The sequence below is a fragment of the Camelina sativa genome, chromosome 8, assembly GCF_030686135.1.
Source record: "Camelina sativa cultivar CO46 ecotype springtype chromosome 8, ASM3068613v1".
NCBI classification, from domain to species: domain Eukaryota; kingdom Viridiplantae; phylum Streptophyta; class Magnoliopsida; order Brassicales; family Brassicaceae; genus Camelina; species Camelina sativa.
In genome coordinates this window covers 8,914,797-8,929,281 of record NC_141887.1, presented here as the reverse complement: position 1 = coordinate 8,929,281, position 14,485 = coordinate 8,914,797, and the positions used below count along the sequence as shown (strand labels likewise).

The 14,485-nt window shown below is 34.8% G+C and overlaps 1 long non-coding RNA gene across 1 annotated transcript; it reads left to right on the top strand.

Moving 5' to 3' along the window:
* The first annotated feature begins 1,728 nt into the window (after positions 1–1,728).
* Positions 1,729–2,211, top strand: LOC147939824 (uncharacterized). Its single transcript, XR_015563719.1, has 2 exons — positions 1,729–1,848; positions 1,950–2,211. It is a non-coding gene; the product is annotated as an uncharacterized LOC147939824 (long non-coding RNA).
* Positions 2,212–14,485: the final 12,274 nt, after the last annotated feature.

Here is a 14,485-nt window from a genome sequence, read left to right as displayed (position 1 = left end):
TTTTTGATCTATTTGTTATGAATCAATTTTGGGGAGGAATATTTTTGTTTTATTGTTTTTTATTTTGTGACGAGTGTAGATAAAACAATATTACTTTTAAATGATAAAATATTTGAAGAATGAAAAAGAATATGAATATCACATTCCTCCTCGTTCTTTTCCTAAATTATGGTTACCAATTAAAATCATAATCTACTATTACTTTATATAGATATATATGTTCCAACGAGGCTTGAAGGTTTGGGCATATGGTGTATTTAGAAAGGTTATCAGAAAATTGTGTAAGTGGTAAATTACATCATTGGTAATTACTACAAAACCAGATTAGGATCCGTCCGATGTGCGGGTTTAGAGTTTTTAAAATAAAATAAAATTTAACAAAGAATATTTAATTTTGATTTTCACAAGAACTTGCAAATTTAACAAAGAATATAAAGTAAGTATTTTTAGTAAGTAAAAACTATCTATAAAAGTAAATAGATACACCGAATTGTCCAATGTAAATAGTAGGTGTAAAAGGTGCGACTCTGCGTTTGAGACTATTAATCACATTTTTTTGAATGCCCTCACTCGTGGGAAGTTTAGGGTTTATCTCTACCTCCGGTCTCATCAGAGGGTCTTCCATATGAGTCGGTGTACTCAAATTTTGATTTTGTTTTTTGGAGGGATGTCTCTCAATAGGGTGATCCTGATCAACTTTTTCAATTAGCATGATTTTTATGGGTAATCTGGAAGGCCATAAATAAAATAAAAATTAAGGTTTAGAGATCGAGACGAATGATATAATTGCTCATGCTTTGGGCGATAAGTTAGCCTGGGAAGAGGCGCTATCTTTTACGGTGGTCATGTCGGTTCCATCTTCATCTTCGGATATCCAGGTTTCTTCACCTTGTTATCAAATTGATGGTTCTTGGAAAGCAACCAATGAGCATTCATGATTGGGCTGGTGGTGTTGCGTTGGTGAGGAGCGAACCTTGTTGTTGGGGGCCAAGTGTCTAAGACGGAGCCCCTCCCACTGCATTTAGAGTTAGAAGAGTTGTTGTAGGCCATGGAGCGGATACGTGCTTAGTTACTCACTATGGTGCATTCCCCTGAATATTGGTCATCTTTCTCCAACTTGCTCGATAAGTTTAATTCGCTGGAGTTTTTTCCACTATTCTCCATCTCTTAGATCCCGCATGCGACAAATTCGAAGGTGGATTGTCTTGTCCGTGCTTCGCATTCTCTTATGTCTGAAGTTTCATTTGTAAACCCCTTCCTTCTAGCTTAGTCCTAGGCATTCGGTATAAAGCGAAAGAACCGAACCAAACAAACTGATAAATTCGGTTATCGGTACCGATTATGAGAGGAGATAAGAACTGTTCGGCGAGATTTTTTGGGATTTCGGTATTCGGTTCGGTTCGGTTCGGCAAGCTGAAACCGATCGGGTTTCCCGGTTTTACTCCAACCCTTCGGATTCCACTCCCATCTACCGCGAATCTGACTCGAACCCTGCAAATCGGCCATAGATAACAAATGAAAAACTATAAAGAAGACGATGAACGTGAAATATAGTGTTGCTGTCGTTTTGCTGTGACAAATATAGACTTGGTGTCGTTTTATTAATTGTGTGTTGATGGACTTAAACTCGATTTTTATTGTTTCACAACCAATCCCAATAACTTATAAAATAATCTATAAATTGAGCCCACTGTATCATATGCCACAACTATATATATAAAAAAAACCCTAGTTTATAATCGATTCTCCAGTCTCCCACTACCGTAATCTTCCTTTTGCCACACATCTCTATCACTTCTTCACCCGTCGCTCATGAAGTGTTCCTTGTTGATAGATGTGAAGCTTCAGGTTTGTCAAGTCTTTTCATTTTCTTAATTTCCAAAAATCTTTCTCAGTGATTTATGTTATGGATTTTCATTTTTTTTTTGCTTTTCTTATTTTTTTTTCAGTTTTAGTGGGGATAGTGATCGAAGGTGACAGAACTCGTTGGGACAAATTTCTATGCGGACAAATATCAAGCATCATTGGATGGAGAGATCGAACGTCGTCCGCCGTCGCCTCACCACTTTGTCGAAAACCCTAATGTAGATGGGTTTGGGTTGTAATTTTAGTTGGACTTGTGATATTTTTTTTTAAGTCTGTAAATAAATTTGAGCTCATTAACTTTTTTTTGGTCTATTTCGGTTCGAATTAACCGAATTAGGAAACGAATCGATTAATTTCGGAAGATAAAATAAATGCTAAAATCGAACCGAATAAACCGAGTACCGAACGAATTGAACCGAAAGATTATTCGGTTCAATTCGGCAGAAATTTTAGATAACCGAAAAATCAAAAAACCGAATAAATCAGTTGAACCGAATGCCCAGGGGCTACTCTAGCTTATGCAACTAATCGAGGAAATATATTCCTTTTAATATATTGTATGGTTGAAAAAAAAATAGATACACTTTTAGTTAAAGAAAGTAGTTTTAGATGAGTTCAAAAGTATTAAAATTAAATTAAATTAAAAAAAGAATATATATTTAATTCTTTTCGTAAGTAAAAACAATGTATAAAAGTAAAGAGATAAACTTTTAGTTATAGAAAATAGTTGTTTTTTTTGCTATAATAGACTAATGTATATCCATTTACAAATCTACTGTCTATATTACCACTAAAAGTTTATTTGTACACACAAATATATTTTATTGTTAAAATATACTATTTAGTCTTAACTACTACCAACAAATTGTTTTTATGAACACATTAAATAATCTATAATATGTCTCTTCATTTTAACATTTTTATAGTTACAAAAACGCATACGTTAATCTTACATACTCCTATCATATATATTAAAATAGCAGTCTTTTGAATAAATTATTTGATTAGTGAAAAAAATATGAGACGAGCTATTTTTTTTTTACTTCAACAATCTTTTTCTTTATGTAAAGGTGAGTATTTACATTTTTTTAGAAACAATAACTAATTGTATAATTTTCACAATCATTTTTTATCTTATATGAAAAGTAATATTTTTCTTGTAATATAGCAACTTAAAATTAAAATAAGTAAACAATATTATAATTTTGAATTTTATGGTATATATAGATAATTTATCTTATAATTAGATTTTAAATAAAAATAGGTTTTATTTTATCTATTTACTTTTATAAAACCTTTTTATGTTAGGTTTTGAATTTTTACATTTTTATTTTTTAAAATGTTAATAATAAATTGACATGTGTCAACATCTGAATGATATAATTGACATGTGTCACGATCTTGTTAATGAGTAATTTTATCATCAAAGTTTATATAATAAGATAGAAAATTCATTTTAATTTTTCAAATGGTTAATGAATTATTATAGAAATCTATATGATTATTCACTTAATTATCCATAAAGATAAATGTACAAACAAAACAATCAAATTCTGAAACCAGTGTCGAGATATTATTATACATTACTACGGAGAAAAGTCTCACATTAGAAGATATGATTGGTCTTAAATAATATATATATGGGCTAGGGACAATAGTCATTACAAATTGGTTTTGAGTTGAAAACTCATACTAAATCCTAATTTAAAATAGTATTAGAGTTTACACACGCTAATCCGTTAATTAATTAATCTAACCTGTAAAGAAGTCCAATCAGTCTATTAATTGAAAGTTCAAAGAAAGCCTAAATCTATTGAGATATCTAATAAAAACATTATTTTGAAGAGACTTGATGGCTAGAAAAGCCATTATTTTGAGGAAACGCATAGAAAAAGATCTCACATTGAAAGATAAAAAGGTTAGATCTCACTTAAGTAAAATATATGAGATTATGATCAATCTACTCATTGTCAATTGGTCAAAAATTAACCTTATCATCTAAGAATTGCTGTCGTAGAAATCAAAACCATGCATGGGGTCATATAAATCACCAAACAAAAAAGAAGGTAAAATGAATAGATAAAAAGAGTAAGATAAAAAAAAAACAAAAGGTGAAGATAATGTTTGTAGGTCCTATGAATCATCATCATGCATTGTTTAGCCTCGGATGCATGGAATATAAACCGACATAACCGACCCGACCCGACCAGAAAACCGGAATTCGCAGGCCTACTTGCAGCCTAACAAAGATATTAGCTCGTACCCTAAAACAAAACCCACAAATTTACTGTAATAATCCTACAGAATAAAAGATACTATTTAAAGTGCATAAGCATACCCAGAGAAAATTGAATTCAAGGTGGTCAAACGGATTTGGTCATGTTTTTAAAATTTTAAGTGTGCAGGTCTGGTCTGATCCGGTTCCATAATGTTGTTATGAGCCGGTTTGATCCGTGTGATTGAACTTATATGGACCCAATAAAACCAAACTCTGAAATTTTGTAGCCAAAAGACGCAAAAAGACAAAATTACTTCTTTCTAGTCTAACAAATCTATATTGAAACGGGTCGATTCTGGTGCTATCTTGTATTATAACCGGTTGGTATGGGGGAAGGGGGTGTGGTGTCAGTGACATATAACAGATGCAATATAATAGAGTAGTTATATCCAATAAAAAGTTAGAAATATACACATAAAAGATCAGGAAAAAAAATCAGAATATATAAACTGTTGCATTATTATTTACCAATAGTAGACGTCCATCAATTGTAATTATGTAGTGTCTTTCACATTGTGCCACCATCTCTACTTATAAAGATACAGAGGTCAATCAGTGAGGGGTTCACTTTGGCACAACCTAACTGCTTACCCATCTGGTATAGGCCCCATTTTCACGTCCTACTCCAACGACCTTCCTTCGGCCCTACTCCAACCAAATTCCTACACAAATGCTCCTTTATCATTGTGTATTATCTTTTGGACATGCTTCGATTCGAAATTTGTTTAATTCAAAATATCTAGATATTCATAATGATTTGAAGCAATTCGTATATATATTTAGAATAAAATATAGTATTCAAATGAAAAAAGCTACAAAATACAAACTTTAGAAAGGCTGGATCCGTGAATTAGTCGGTTACTATGAGAAAATTGTAATTTTTATTTACATATGTTTTTTCTTCTAATAATAAATAAAATGGTTTAAAGAAAAAAAGCATAACAGAAATAGATTAGTGAAATTTATATGAATTAATAAATATCTATGTGAAATACATAAAAGTTCTACAATACTTTTAAATTGCAATGTTTTAAGTTGATATTATTCTCCTCAATACGAAACATCGGTTTCCCTTTTTTACCGTCTTAATTAGCCTTTTAATTTCCTATTCCTAGAAAAAACTAAGATGATATCACATATTTATAAATTTACTACCAAAATAAAATGAGTCAAATATTGGTTTTAATTACAGTTTTTTTCTTGCAGGATGCAGATTTATTGACATCTATGGATCTTAAAAATTTTCGTTTTTTTTGGGAACAATATAGACCACAAATGTATCCAGTCCTAATAGCCTAGATCTTAACTAGTTATCTTAAATTTTCCAAGCATGCCAAATTGTCCAAAAAATAAAAAATAAAAAAAGGTCATGTAATGTAAGGGATTTTTGCAATTTATGCCACATTTTCTTAAAGTCTTTCCAAATCTGCAATATTTGTAAAACCTTTTCAAATATGCCATATCCATTAAATATGGCAGACTCAGTTTTACTAGATTGCCCTTGCAATTAAGATGTGTTTTGACGATGGAATATGGAAAAAGACGAGCGCGTGGTCGGAAACAGTTCACGGAAACGTGTGGGTGATAATTGGTGGACAACATATGAATATATAGGAACAAAGTGGTGGACAACATATTGCTATCGAAAAAATTCCATCAAGTGGTGGACAACATATTCATACTGAAACAAGTCTACGAGGTGGTGAACACAATATATTCATATTGGAAGTAGTCCACCCACCCATACCAAGAAGACAACATATGCATATTGACTAGTTGTCCACCATTTGGATAAATTCAGTAAATAGACAACACAGTGAAAGTGATTTGAGCTAGTCTACGAAGATGATACGTAGATTGTCCTTTAATGGACAACTATTTAATCGAAGTGATATTGGTGGACCAAGGTATGTGATAGGATACAATTACTAAGCCGGTGAAATTCGTTCTTTTATGTATATAACAAACGAGTGTATCCATTACTCATGATAGACAATATAATAATAAACAATAAGAATAACACAACAATTTCATCTACTAAGATTTAGTCTACTGAGTTACTATGTTGTCCACAACAAACGATTTTCCAGATTCTACATCGACGGCAACCTACTGCGGTTTCATCCACTCCAATTTCCATAATTTTAGATAGACAATATCATAGTAGACAACAACCAATTTTTCCCATTCCAGATCTGGTCCATAATGTGACAGCAACCTACTGCGATTTTGTCCACTACAATTTCCATAATTTCAGATGACTGACCTTGAGGTGGGGATAGTCGGGTAATCTGCTTGCGTTTTCTCGTTGACGGAAGAAGACGTATTTGTTGATTTTTTGAAAAAGCAAGAGAGTAAAACACACAGATCCGCGTGAGAGAAAGCAGGGGAGAAGACGAAGGGGAGGACAAAACGGTTTTAGTGGCTAGGGTAATTTTTTTTTTTTAGTTATTGTGGAATTAATCAGGGCTAATTCCGACTTTCCCATCTCCGCTCATGCCATGGATATGGCAATTTGAAAAGAACCAAATGATTATGGCATATTTAGAGAAAAAAAATATTGTTCATGGCATATTAGTTAGTTTTCTCTAAATGTAAATCCAATTAAAAAAAATGGTTCTCTGTCCATTGCTCTATAAAAAGATACTCATTTTTACAAGAAAATTATATGCCTGCATAAAGAGTTTCCACAGTCCAAAGTCCAAACATACAAATGTTTCCCAGTTTCCATCAAAAGCCTTTCGAAATCTTCAACAAAAATAATAATATCTAATGGACTTATTTGGATTTATTGTTTGGCGTTAATGGATTTTGATCCAACAAGGTTCATTATTTCAATCAAATAGGTCATTTAGTCATTGAAAGCTTTAAATGCAGAATGTAGAAGAATCCAATAAAGGATTTACTGAAGCTAATGTAATAGAAAAGAGGATAATTTGAAATATCTCATTAGAGCGTTAAGTTGTGTAAAAAAAACTATAAATGTAAACAGAGGGACAAGAACTTCAATTGTCACCAAAAACAAAGAGATTGTGAATCAATATTTCATTCACAAGTTCGATCTCTCCTTCGTTATTTGCTCCCAAGTTCTATGTTAATCTTGCAAACACATGATTGATGGTTCTTATGTGAGCTCTGACATCGCTTACCGCGTGATCCCGTGATTCACCCTAGTGTAATCTCGATACATGTCTCCTGTTTTAGTTTACGTTTCTAACCGCAGGTCCTCTCTTGTTAAAACCAGGAAACATGTATAATGCATTATATGGTCTCTATTAGTATAGATACGATATGCTTTAATCTATAAAAACTTTATCTTATAAAGATCTCATCTTATCATTCTAGTATGTTGTGATAACAACAAACTCTTGTATAAATATGTTGGTCATGTGAATAATACAAAATCATCTTCTCCCATTATTCTACATGGTATCAGAACACTGATCCAAACAAAAAAAAACCAAGATTTCATCGATCTTCTTCTCCTTCTCTCATCGATCTTCTTCTTCTTCTTTTTTTTTCTTTTTTTCTCTTGTTCTCCTTGCAATCTCTCTTCTTGCCATCATGACATCCGAAGTCTCTTCTACGCCAACTGAATCCTCCCCTGTTTTTAACATCTCCCAACCTCACAAAACCTTGATCTCTCTCAACATGGCCAACATCACCAAACTCACGCCAAACAACTTCATCACTTGGCATCTGCAAATCTGATCTCTCCTTGAGGCTCACGATCTTCATGTCTTCATCACCAACGAAGACAACACGCCTGCTGCAACAACCACCACTGCTACTGCTGCCGACAAACCAAATCCGAACTTCGCCGCCTGGAAACGTCAAGACAAGCTTTTCTTTAGCGCTCTCCTTGGCTCTCTCTCCCTCTCTGTTCAACTGATTGTTGCTCGTACAACAACAACACGGGATCTCTGGCAGACTCTCTCTCGTACCTATGGGAGCTCATCTCGTGGCCACATCCGTCAGATTTGGGACCAACTCAAAGATGTCTCCAAAGGGAACAAGTCTATCCATGACTATATGCGTGATATCATCGACAAGTCTAATAAACTTGCTCTGCTTGATGCTCCCCTTCCTCATGAAGATCTCCTAGACTACATCACTTCTGGTCTTGAAGAAGACTACAGAGCTGTTATCGAGATGGTTCAAGGTCGTGACATGCCAATCTCGATCCCAGAACTCCATGAGAAACTCATCAACCGTGAGAATGCACTCAAGGCTTCTGGCAAATCTGATCTGTCTATTCCGGTCACTGCAAATGCCACTCATTTTGCTTCTCGACTGCCTCATTCATCTTCCCGCAGTGGCTACAACCCTTCACGTGGAGGGTTTCGTCCGTCCAGACCATATCTCGGGAAGTGTCAAATTTGTGGTGTTCAAGGACATGGTGCTCGCTGATGTCCCCAATACAGAACACCTTCTCCGACTCCTTCTTACTCACCACACTACTCTGCTCCCTATCGTAGTCCTGCTTCCTGGTCCGCACCTCACTTGCCGCTTCCAACGCCTCAATGGCAACACCAACAACCACAAGCTCATCACACAACAAGCTCCCCACATCCTGATCTTTCTCCTTGGCTTCTTGACAGCGCTGCTTCACACCATATTGCAAGTGATCTCTCCAACCTCTCTCTCCATGCTCCATACACTGGTGGAGAAAACGTTATGGTTGGAAATGGCATTAATCTTCCCATAACTCATTCTGGTTTCATCTCTCCTTCCTCTCAATACCGGAATCATAAACGTACTGATGTTCTATGTGTTCTTGCGATGAAGAAAAACTTGATCTCTGCCAACAAACTTTGTCAAACTAATAATGTGATGATTCAATTGTGTCCCTTTACTTTTCAGGTGAAGGATCTACGCACGGAGACAACACTTCTCAGCAGCATGGCCAATGGGTGGCCGATCACGGTTCCAAACACTATTCCATCCTCTGTTTCGGCCTTTAGTTGTTCCAAGGTGTCTCCCTTTTCATGGCACTCTAGATTAGGACACCCAAATCTCCAGACTTTACATCATGTGTTTTCTAAGTTTTCTTTACCTATTTCTACATCCTTGTCATCTCATTTATTTTGCAACTCTTGTCCTAGCAATAAAAGCCATAAATTACCTTTCTCCATTTCCTCTTTACAATCAATATCTCCACTTGACATACTTTTTTCTGATGTTTGGACATCCCATGTTGTCTCTATTGATGGGTACAAGTACTATGTTATCTTTGTGGATCATTACACAAGATATACTTGGTTGTACCCTCTTATACAAAAATCACAAGTTGCTCAAGTTTTTCCAATCTTCAAAGCTCTTGTTGAGAACCGTTTCAACACAAAAATCACAATGCTATTTTCGGATAATGGGGGGGGGAGTTCCTTGCTCTTAAGCAATTTCTGGTAACAAATGGAATCTCCCATTTCACTTCTCCTCCCCACACTCCTGAGCATAATGGCATTGCTGAGAAAAAACATCGTCATATTGTTGAAATGGGTCTCTCTCTTCTCACTCATGCTTCAATACCAAACACTTATTGGACCTACTCTTTTGCCACTGTTGTTTACCTTATAAAGCGCCAAACCACCCCCAACCTTTCTCAATATTCTCCTTATCACTTACTTTTTAGGACTGAACCGAATTACACCGAGCTTAGAACCTTTGGCTGTTTGTGTTACCCATGGATCCACCCTTATGGTCAAAACAAGTTTAGTTCAAAATCAACACCTTGTGTCTTTCTAGGATACTCTCTCACCCAAAGTGCATTTCTCTGCTTAGATGTCTCTACTTCTCGCATTTATGTCTCTCGCCATGTTCAGTTTGTTGAATCAGTCTTTCCATATCCTCTACAAATAGTCTCTCCTCCCTGTCCCACTCATGAAACACCTACCTTCGATTCCTTCTCAGCCTCTGTCATTCATCCGTTCGATCGGTCACTCACTCTTCCTGCAGCCTCGTCGTCGTATTTCTCACCTGTTGGTACTGTCACACTTGAGTCGTCCCCTTCTCCCTCCTCTGCCGCCTCCTCCTCTGCATCTTCACAGGCAAATCACTCGATTTCGGCTTCTACAAGCTCCTCATCGGCACCAATGCCTCCTCAGAACACATATCGCATGCAGACTAGAGCCAAGGACAACATTTGAAAGCCAAATCCTCGTTATGGTCTCACTGCTGTTCTCAAAGAGATCGAACCGGTAAGTCATGTCCAAGCTCTTAAGGATGAGAAGTGGACAAAAGCAATCCATGATGAGGCTGATGCTTTTAAGAGGAATGATACATTTGATTTGGTTGATCGCTTGCTTGCTAAGAACATCGTTGGTTCTAAGTGGGTTTTCCGTATCAAGCGCAAACCAGACGGCTCCGTTGACAAATATAAGGCCCGTCTCGTCGCAAAAGGCTTTCACCAGCGTCCTGGACTTGACTATCATGACACCTTCAGTCCGGTCGTTAAACATGCCACTATTCCTGCAGTTCTTGGTACCACCGTTAGTCGCAATTGGCCACTCCTTAAGTTAGACGTCAACAATGCCTTCCTCCAAGGGCCCCTTAACGAATAAGTGTACATGCTCCAACCTTCGGGTCTTGTTGATAAAGACAAACCTCATCATGTTTGTCGCCTCAAAAAGGCAGTTTATGGCTTGAAGCAAGCGCCGCGTGCATGGTACAATGCTCTCAAGGATTTCCTGGTCAGTCTCGGTTTCAAGAACTCTCACGCGGATGCTTCTCTCTTTGTTCTTCGTACCGGCTCCTCTTATATCTACATACTTGTCTATGTCAATGATATAATCATCACTGGTTCACCCTTGACTGAGTTACAGCGGGTTACTGATTTTCTTGGTGTCAAATTCTCTCTCAAGGACCTCAGAGAGCTCTCTTACTTCCTTGGTATGGAAGCTTATCGCACAGCTTCCGGTCTTCATCTCACACAAACGAAATACATTACTCACTTGCTCCGCAAGACTCTCATGGCGGAAGCAAAGCCTGTTCCTACACCGATGGTGTCCTCGCAGGTTCGCACTTTCTCTTCTGGTGTTCCTTTGTGTGATGGCACTCAATATCGTGCAACTGTTGGTAGCCTGAAATATCTGCTTTTGACACGGCCTGACATTGCCTTTGTTGTCAATCGCTTATCCCAATTTATGCAGAAGCCTACCACGGTGCATTGGGAGGCTGTCAAAAGAGTTTTGTGTTACCTGGTTAGGACTGCGGATATGGGTATCTTCTTCTCTGCTTCCACTCCTACTCATCTTCATGCGTATTTGGATGCTGACTAGGCTGGCGATCGAGATGATTACTTGTCCACCGGCGGTTATATTGTGTACATTGGTCGTAAGCCTGTGTCTTGGTCGTCAAAGAAACAGAGTGGTGTGGCTCGGTCTACTACTGAGGCAGAGTATAGGGCTCTCACTGCTGCTGCTTCTGAGGTTAAGTGGGTCAATTCTCTTATGTCTGAACTTGGTATTCAGTGTCCTGTCACACCGGTTCTGTATTGTGACAACATTGGTGCTACCTACCTCTCTGCAAATCCGGTGTTCCACTCTCGGATGAAGCATTTGGCTCTTGATTATCATTTTGTTCGTGAGCAAGTACCGGCCAAGCAACTTCGGGTTGCTCACATTAGTTCTGAAGATCAGCTGGCAGATGCGTTAACTAAGACTCTGTCACCGACGTCCATCTTACGGGGGCGTATTAGTATAGATACGATATGCTTCAATCTGTAAAGACTTTATCTTATAAAGATCTCATCTAATCATTCTAGTATGTTGTGGTAACAACAAACTCTTGTATAAATATGTTGGTCATGTGAATAATACAAAATCATTTTCTCCCATTATTCTACAGTCTCCACTGAGCCAGAATATTTGGTTTCCATAGAGGAGGAAGAGGAGCAAAGAATATATATTGGAGAAAAGCAGCGACCTCAAGTATATCCATCAGGAGCCTCGCCTTGATGCTAGAATCTTCACTTTATCATTCGTGGAGAAGAGAGACATGTGTATGTATTTCAAATTCTAGCGTTTTAGGCGAGTAAGATGATCAAGAAGAGTATTAACTATCAATTATCATGAGTTTTGTTTGGTTCTCAATTCCATGACCTACACCTTGCTTTTCTAGGAAGGAATTGGGACCAACATGGAGTATAGTTCTAGTGATTAACCATTATCGATACACTTCTTGTGTGAGTTGAAGCATCAAAAGAGGCCAATTCTCCATAAGGTATCGAAATAGGTTTTTAGTCTTTCAAATTGTTAAAACTAAAGATGGTTATAATGCAAAAAAAAAAAAAAATGGAAAACTAAGCTATGTACAATTTGTCAAAATGTTAAATATGTAAACACTGAAGATTTTCTTGTTTCCATTTTGGGAATTTGTGGTACATATATACTAATAAAAAGTAGGAGCTATAAGCTCCTAATGCCGTCCACACAGGATTTAGAACAACCAATAGAAATCTGACATATCAATTATTAACATTTTATACAATTTACAGAATTTTCTATATTAAGAATTATTTTAAACAACCTATCATAATTTGACATGGCATTCATTAATATTTTTTAAATTTACAGAATTTTTTAAGAAAAAGAAATTTTAAATTTATGGAAATAAAAAAACTAAGCACAATATCCCACATCGGCTAGAAATTTTTTAGACAATGGTTCAAAACCAGTATAAATAAGATTAATATGCTTCCAACAACGAATGAGTAGGAAAGCTTGATTTATCAGGCCTCCAAGTTTAAAAGTTCTATTTGGTTTGATCTAGTTTTTATTTGATCAAATTAAAACTTTAAACAGTTTCAAAAAAATATTACAATATTTAAATATTTTAAAAGTTTAAATATTATAAATATTGAAACTTTTAAAAGTTTTTAGCTTTTAAATATTATAAGTTTTAAATTTTAAAAGTTTAAAATATTATAAATATTGAAAATTTTTAAAAGGTTCAAATTTTATATTTCGAAACCTTATAAAAGTTTAAAATATTATAAATATTGATTCTATATTAAGAATTATTTTAAACAACCTATCATAATTTGACATGTCATTCATTAATATTTTTTAAATTTACAGAATTTTTTAAGAAAAAGAAATTTTAAATTTATGGAAATCAAAGAACTAAGCACAATATCCCACATCGGCTAGAAATTTTTTAGACAATGGTTGAAAACCAGTATAAATAAGATTAATATGCTTCCAACAACGAATGAGCAGGAAAGCTTGATTTATCAGGCGTCCAAGTTTAAAAGTTCTATTTGGTTTGATCTAGTTTTTATTTGATCAAATTAAAACTTTAAACAGTTTCAAAAAAATATTACAATATTTAAATATTTTAAAAGTTTAAATATTATAAATATTGAAGCTTTTAAAAGTTCTTAGCTTTTAAATATTATAAGATTTAAATTTTAAAAGTTTAAAATATTATAAATATTGAAAATTTTTAAAAGGTTCAAATTTTATATTTCGAAACCTTATAAAAGTTTAAAATATTATAAATATTGATGCAAAACATAAATTATCTTATTTATCTACATTTGTGCTTTTTATTTCTTATGAGCTATAAAACATATTTTTGTGTATGATTTTATAGATGAGTTGATATTCTTTCATTAATTTTTTATTTTTGGGTCTAAGGAAGAAGAATTGACAGCGCAAGACCTTAATTTGATGTTTGAGTCAAATTTTGAAGGTTAAAGAAGAAAGATGGACGATAAACACACATGTTTTATTAGCTATACATAGGCATGACCAGGGTTACAGTTGTCACGGTTAAGGTTTATTAACCATCGGTTATGGTTAGAAATTTTTGTAACCTTAACCAGAACCGTTTAACAAACGGTTAAACGGTTACGTTTAAATACGGTTACGGTTCAAGCGGTTACTTTTATATACGGTTACGGTTATTTGATAATATGATATGGTTGATATTATTTGATGATATAATATAATTGATATTATTTATTTATAATTAATATGTTCTTATAGTGTACACATATTTCTATATATCATATGATTCATATTAAATAAATAATTATTAGTATATTTTATTCTGTTTTTAAAATATTATAAACTAAGTAAGGATTTTGGTTTGAGAAGTTTCTAAACGCGTGGATCTAAAACCAAATAAGTATATGGATAAAATTATCAATAATTGGGTGCATGTGTTGACTATGCTGGTAATCATGAATTTTACAAATTTTATGAGAAAAGAAATGATTTTGTTCTTGGAGTTTGATGGGTTAACAAGTTGTGTGGTAGTTTAAAAAAAAGTTTTTCAGTGGAAGAATGTGAATAAGTTGACGAGGAAGAAGAAGAAAAAGAGTATAAAGAAGAACCA